At 30.9% G+C, this 7,777-nt stretch overlaps 1 long non-coding RNA gene across 1 annotated transcript in view; it reads left to right on the plus strand.

The window, feature by feature from the left end:
* The first annotated feature begins 1,704 nt into the window (after positions 1-1,704).
* The window catches only part of LOC117172424, a 9,683-nt gene continuing 3,610 nt past the window's right edge, over positions 1,705-7,777 (plus strand). The window contains exons 1-2 of the long non-coding RNA XR_004467023.1: positions 1,705-1,756; positions 1,968-2,091. This is a non-coding gene — a long non-coding RNA (uncharacterized LOC117172424). The remainder of the gene's footprint in view (positions 1,757-1,967; positions 2,092-7,777) is intronic.

The following is a 7,777-nucleotide window of genomic DNA, read 5'->3' on the forward strand; positions in this document are numbered from 1 at the left end:
ACACAATTTGTATATATCCTTGTGGATATTTTAATAATTATTTACTTAAGTTACAAGAATTTTTTTTTAATGTAATTTTGAATCGCGCGCCAAGTGCGGCCAATGAGCGATCAGCCCTAACGCAAGCGCAGTAGCTCAGGGTGCCTACATTGGCATCATTGGCCCACAGTACAAACCGGAAAAATAAATCAAATCAGCCGGCAGGAAAAAGTTGGGATATGAAAGCCTCAATAAGGTATTTTTACTTCAACCATCAGCTAACTTCACTTTGTTAAAAGCTGAGGGGGAAAAATGGATCAAATGCATGGAACAAAACTTTATTTCTGTAATATATTTGTAATTAATCATCATTACTATTTTATTATTTCATTAAATAGTAATTAAAAAATAAAAACTATTTTTTAACTACTTATATAGAAAAAATTACCTTTTACGAAGTTGTTAGCAAAATAGGGCAAAAATGAACTGAATCCCATACATTTGGTCCCTTATTTTCCCTCAGCAATCTACGAAGTAAAGTTAGCTGTCTATTGAAGTGAAAATACCTAAGGCTTTTATCTTATCAGTTTGATTGTTCCCGCCGCTATATTTGAAACATTGCAATGTTTCACGAAACTCCCAATGTTTCATTAAACTTTTCATCAGGCTAAAGTTTCATGCAAATTTACATCCCTATTCAATGCGAAAAAAGAATTTCTGTTTTTATTATACAATTGTATTTACCTTATCTTTCATGCATGACACTAGCCACTGCAAGATTAGATATCTAAGATACTTTTAAACTTCCGCAGAAAATCTAGTGGAAATTTGTTCGAAAGACCAGGTATCAATTTCGATGCAGACGGTCACGACTTAGTTTTAACATCCCGGCTTGGTGGTTTGAATGCCATATAGTAGGTTTTGACTAACCTAACATTTGGATATTACATCACGCCAAGTACTATTTTTATTCCAAGACTATTTAGTCGCTGGTAAATGAGAGGAAATAAAAAGTTAGGTAATTATTATTATAACTTGACTGCTTATTAACATCTGTTTCACTCAAATAACGACCGACAAAATGATATTGATAGGTGACTTACAGTTTGTAGACGACACTTCACGTTGCACTGGATGAGAAAAAACAGTGTCTAAATGATGCTTTTCCCCTAGATTCTCCGAATGAACCTGTGTGGCTCAAATTTGTTGCAACTCAATTGAACACCGATTACGGTGTACATTGGAGGATCGGCGATTTTCTGTGTAACGGACGTCCCTGCACAATTTTTTTGTAACTTAAAAAAAAATTATTTTGCTAAATTTAATCAATTTTCATCACGGAGAAAAATGGATGGTCAAAGTTGTATGGTCAAAATTTAGAGAGCCAGAAAGTCTTTCTACATGGTCGAACGGTCCTTCGAAATTTTTTTTGACATGGTTAAAAAGACTCTTATTTTATCGCCAGTCTGACTTTTATAAGAACATCAGGCTCACCATCAGGGATAACTAAGGTATTCTTTTCAGCATGGTGAATCCGCACATATTGTTTTCACTCATTTCAACCATCCACGAAGGAACAGATAGACCATTGCATGTGATCAATTCCTTGATTTTTGCGCGTCAATCATGCGCGTGAAAAATTAAAGGGTATCGCTGGTTTGCTAGCATATAGAATTCGTAGAACTCTTGGTGCTTTCTGTTAAGAAAATGTTTTTACTCAAGATTTCCGTGTAAAGTGAGTGCATTTATTGAGAATTAATGGAAAATATCTTATTCTGTAAGTACCTGTTTTAAATACGTAATTGTGATGTTAATATTTTCCATATGTTATGTGAGATTTAAGACATTTAATTCAATCTTTTTGAGGTTAATGTTAGTCTGAAGTACATTATAATTATTCCAGTAATCACTGTTAATTCTCGGATTAATCGATTTAGGATCAACTTGAATTGTATTTATTAATTTAAAACTAAATCTTTATTTTTCAGCTCTGATATTCACTCCTGAAATTCATTGAAGAACACATGGCAGGAGCAGGGTCGTATTCGTGCTCCTATATGCAGAGAATGGAGAGCTGGAACTGCAGTGAAAACACAATTAATATATTTATAGGTAATTAGTCATTATTCAATAATTATTTTTATACCTGTTTTATTACCTGCTCCATTCCTGAACTGCTTAATTCAAAATTTATGTAGTTTGTCGAAAATTGATCTTTTTTGGTAGAAAATTAATCTCCTCCATTACAAATTCAACTATTTGATTAAAAATGCATGTATTTTCTTGAAATTTTATTTTTGAAGTTAAAAACTAAACGTTTTAAGTTAAAATTTAACTATTTTATTGAAAACTCACTTTTTGTTGAAACTTCATATTATCGAGTTAAAAATGACACTATTTTGTATAGAAAGTTTGTCCTGGGAATTCAACTGTTTTGTAGAAAATTGAACACCTTTATTAAAAATTTCCTTTTTTGGGGTAAAAAAATAATGTAAATATAGCTATTTGGACAATTTGATTGGAAAGTCAACTATGTTGTAGAAAATTCAACTTTTTTGTAAAAGCGTAGTCTTTTTTATTAAAAAAATATATTTTTAAAATAAAAAATTATATTTTCCAAATAAAAATGTACCTATTCCATATTTGTTTAAAAATTCAAAAATTTGTTTCGCAAAACAACTATATAGTAGAAAATGCAACTTTTTGTAGAAGATACGTTTTTTTATTAAAAATAATGCATTTATATGAAAAATTAGTTTTTAAAAATAAAACTTGAAGAGTTTCATTTTTACCTAAAAATTTATTTTTTTAATTTATAAATTAAACTATGTGGGTAAGGGTGTATGTAATTTGTTGGAAAAACTTTTTTTTTGGTACAAAATTGATCTTATAAACTTACAAGTTAACTATTTGGTTAAACATTAATCTATTCTGGGTAAGAAATGGTCCTTCTTTGTTGATGGTTCTTTTTGATTGAGAATCTTATTAAAAATTCTTATTTTTTTCTTGAAGCTTTATCTCCTTGGTTGAAAATGTAACTATTTTTATTAAAATTCCTTTCATATTTGGTTTAAAATTAATCTTTTAAACTGGCAATTATACATTTCCATTTTTTGAAAAAAAATTGATGTTTTTTACTTGAAAGTTCAAATTTTTTATTGAGAATTTATACGTTTCAGTTTTAATTAATCTTTAATGTGAAAATTCTACTGTTTTGTAGAAAATTAATCTTCTTGGCCCGATAATTTTTTTTGTTTGTTAAATATTAAAAAGCTTTGTTGCAAATCTATTTTTATTGTTAAAATTATTCTTTATGTAATCAAAAAATTTAACAATTCCATGTTTGGTTCTAACTGTATCCTGTGTATTCAAAAAGTTACAAATTTTTATTTTTTAATAGAATCTTTGATACTCTTTGTTGAAAATTCATCTTCTTGGTTGAAAATTGTTTTTTTTTTTTTAATATAATTTTTTTAATAGATTTCTTGTCTGAAAATTCAACTATATGTACCATTTCCAATTGAAACTGTATCCTGTATACTGTATAAGTTAAAAATTGTACTGTTGGGTAGAAAGTTCATGTATTTTGTTAAAAACTACTCTTTTTGGGTAAAAAGGAAACCTAAAAATGAAAGAACAGAAGTACTTTTTGTTGCAGTTATTTTTCAAGTAGATACAGTTGAATTCTATGACATTGAAACAAAACAAGATTAAATAGAGTTGTAACATGTAAAATTTACTCTGAAATCGCTGTAAAGATGACATTTTTTTCTTTCTGTGCAACTCCTTTGTTAAAAGTTGAACTTTTTGTTCCAAAGTTCAACTATTTTTTAGAAAATTTATCTTTTGGGGTAGAAATTTCTTCTTCTTTGTTGATAGTTTCACTTTTTAGCTGAAAATCTTGTGTTAAATTGATAATTTTTTTTGAAAATAATCTTTTTTGTTGAAGATTGATCTTTTTTTTCTAAAAAATCCACTTTTATCAAAACATTTGACTGTCTACCTTAAAAACTTTTCTTTTATTTAAATAAGAAAATGATTTAATGGTTTTTATGCTAATTTATTATTTACATTGTTCTATGGAATATTTATGGGGCGGCTCAAAAGAAGGAAAGCAGTTGGCAAGAGACTTTTTTAATTTTAACAATTGGAGTTGCAGTATTTAACTTAATCCTGCATTAGTTTTTCCGATTTTCCAACAAAGGACCCCTGAAAAAAGGCATGGTCTGCCCAAGCTCGCAGGTACCTGACTAGGGTGACCATAATTGATTTTTGAAATGTGGGACAAAAAGCTTTGAAAAATGAGGACAAAGTAGGACAGAGTAGGGCATATTAGAATACAAATATTGTATAAAGAAGAGAATTTTCAAGAATTTGTTTTAAATAAACTGTTTTATTACATTTTATCAATGCTTCACATTTTATATTTTTGAACTCTCATGCATTCTAATTCTAATAGTACATTGTCTGTTTAGTCACTTTACTAAATTCGGAAGAAACCATATATGTAACATTATTTTCTTGTTAACATAAAGGAAATTATTTTACTGTACTATTTTACGCCATACTTAGCAGATTTTCCTACTTCTGATAAGAGAGTTTCATTTTTAAGCCCAAACGAGTAAAACTCTTTACAATTCATGTGCTTGAAATTAAAAGCAGTTTGGAGTAAGTCTTTAGCGGCTTGTATCTCTAATCGATTTCGTTCTTTAGTCCATTGACTATTTATTAATGAAAAAACGCGTTCAACATTTCCGTTATGTGGAGGAATTACAAAGAAGAATTCCGCTATTTTGAGCAATCTTGAGAAAACATAGGTGCATGAAAATTTCTTAAAATATTTACTCCACAGCTCACCAGTTAGCTTTTCAACATTTGCTTCTGCCTGCTATAGATATTTGACATGCGTTTAACAGTTACAAAACTGATGGAAGAGCTTTTCTTCGTCGAGCATAAAACCCTTTTCTGTAAATACTCAAGTGTGACTGAAACTTGGTCTCACTCTGGAACAACTTTACAATTCATCCATCCAAAGCACTTAAATTCTTCAAAAGGTTTTAACCAAGATTCTAAATACTCGAAGCATACCACGCACATGTTAAAAATTTCGCCTTCTGCAGTTTCTGCTTCATTTTCAAAACCATCTTCCGTAGCTTTTTTTAGCAATCGTCGAACAGACATAGGCAAGCATTTTTGCGAGATTCTATCTTGTAATGACTTTCTGCATTTCTCTAAAATGGCGGTTACTTCTAACAGTGAATTCCTTTCCCTCCCGATGGTTTCTATGTGCAGATGAAACATAGCTATTAGCGAGTGCACTGTCCATAAGTAACAGTCTCCAAAGTGACTCTCAAAGAAAGATTGCAAAACCTTTGGTGGTTTGTCTATAGATAAAAAGTAGGACTTTAAAGGATCAAACATTTGAAGAAATCTGTGAACTGCTGGAAATAGTGATACCCACCTTCATTTTAAATGATTCAGTAAAGCTCGGAAGATTGTTTCGGAAAACTCAAAACTATCTAAGCTCGTTGATTCTTACAGTGTAAATTGAAAATTAGTTGTAAACTTTTACAATGATAGATTTAAGATCATTGGCAAAGAATCTAAGCCTTCGTGCGTTGTATTGTTTAAAACGTGGTCGGGGCATCCTGCAATACCCACAGTCCACTTTTATTTATAGACTATTGATTTTCAGGCATTTTAATATTTTTTTGAACATTGTTTTTCATATATTCGCATCACACATCTGAATGTTGAAAATTTATGTATATATTTTACAAATAAAAAACTAAATTTTTTTTTTAATTTCGTTTATAAATTCTCGTTATCACTGAAAGTAAAAAATGAACATGTTACAATCTGTGGGTTATATGAAACTTCAAATTTACCTGATATCAATCTTAAATTGACAAAAACTATCACTCTGAATTCATTTTATAGAAATTGCCTTTAACAAAAATGCGGGTATTGAATTTCTAAACATTTGGATATTTGTGATGCAAATGGATATGAGAAAAATGCAGAGTTCGTTTCTAACACGTGGACTCCCTGCAGCGATTAGCATGTGCACCAGGCGGTGGTCACTCAATGCTTTAGATGTGTCGCAACAAAGTCGATATTGGAGCCACCTAGCGTATACTCATATCCCTAAGATAAGATAATAGATGACCGTTCAGATAAACGCGATAATGCCCAGATACTATTCAGATAATACAATTTAAAAAACTAAATAAATTGCACTAAACAATATAAAAACAAGTAGAAATACATAAATAATTATAAAAATAGTTATATGTGCATTTCTAGTTGGTTGGGCATTGTTTTCTATAAAAAGATGTGTTTTTATGAAGAAAGAATATTGTGAAATGATTTTTCGATGTATGTTGCCGGTGAAAATAACAACAACGAACAGTTACCGTGGTTACTGCTGGCCGTTTTGGAAATTTTTAACTAAGACTAGCGAAGTTAGGTGCGGGGAGCGCATTCGCTGCGCCATCTGGCCTATACTCCTGACGGGATCAAAGTATGTTCAGACACTCTCGCCATTGTGAGTGACCACCGCCTGATGTGCACTGAATAAATTAAATGTCACTGACGCTTAATTCAATTTAAATCTTATTATTCTGGCACAAAATAATCTATTGAAAAATATTGTAAAAAGAGAGTTACAACTAAAATAATCATTAGGATTAGAAACAAATTGTCGTATCAATTATAATGTATAACAATATTATTTCACTTGAATTTCTTTAATTTTTGTTTAATCAGAATTGTTCTAATCAAATGTGTTACTACATACTTCTCATTCGAAAGAATTAATTATATAAAATTTTACTCTGCACATTCTATTCAGTTAAACATAACCTGAGGTGACATACAACTGGCAAATTCACGTTTATTCAAAATTGCTGTGTGTGCATCGTATTTTTACTATTCGTTGTGATCCTTTAAGAACTCCATTTCATATTGAATCTTAACCGATTCATGTGCATATTAATGAATTGTCGAATGCCCATAGCAATTAGTTCAGGTTAGTCAGTATCATTCAACTCTATTCACTAAGCATTTTAACGAATGTGGAATGGCAGATTTAAAGCCATCTAACAATTTCATCGTCAATTAACTAGCCTCAAAAACTTGAAACTAATATTTCAACTGAATAGATGTCACTCCCTTTAAATAGTGAACCATCGACGTATAGTACACTACGGTTCTGTTCGTCTTCCATCTGCTTTCATAGAAAAGGATCAATCCACCAATCTCCAACCTTAGAAAAGGATCAATCCACCAATCTCTGACCTTAGAAAAGGACAGGTCAAATTCCTCGATTGCCGATCTAATATTTGCCGCATTTCGAATTCTCGACGTGTGAATAGTCTGTCGGTTAGGTTAGGCTGCGTCACGAATTGTGCCTCGTTTGGATTCTGAGGCGAACTATGAGGAAAAAAGAACCGATAAAAATCGAGTCGGTTTGAATTGCGTATCTGTCATCTGTAGATTGAAGGAATAAAAATGCAATCGATTAGCCATATTTTTAATGGGTCATCTGAGCGCAGTGCTTTAAATTTGACATTCCATATTCGTTAAAATGCTTAGTAAATAGAGTTGAATGATACTGACTAACCTGATCTAATTGCTATGGGCATTCGACGATTCATTAATGTGCACATGAATGGGTTGAGATTTAATATGAAATGGAGTTCCTAAAGGATCACAACGAATAGTAAAAATACGATGCAAACACAGCAATTTTCAATAAGCCAATTGTATGCCAATATTTGACCTGAGGAAATATCCA

The sequence above is a fragment of the Belonocnema kinseyi genome, chromosome 5 (assembly GCF_010883055.1).
Source record: "Belonocnema kinseyi isolate 2016_QV_RU_SX_M_011 chromosome 5, B_treatae_v1, whole genome shotgun sequence".
NCBI lineage: Eukaryota > Metazoa > Arthropoda > Insecta > Hymenoptera > Cynipidae > Belonocnema > Belonocnema kinseyi.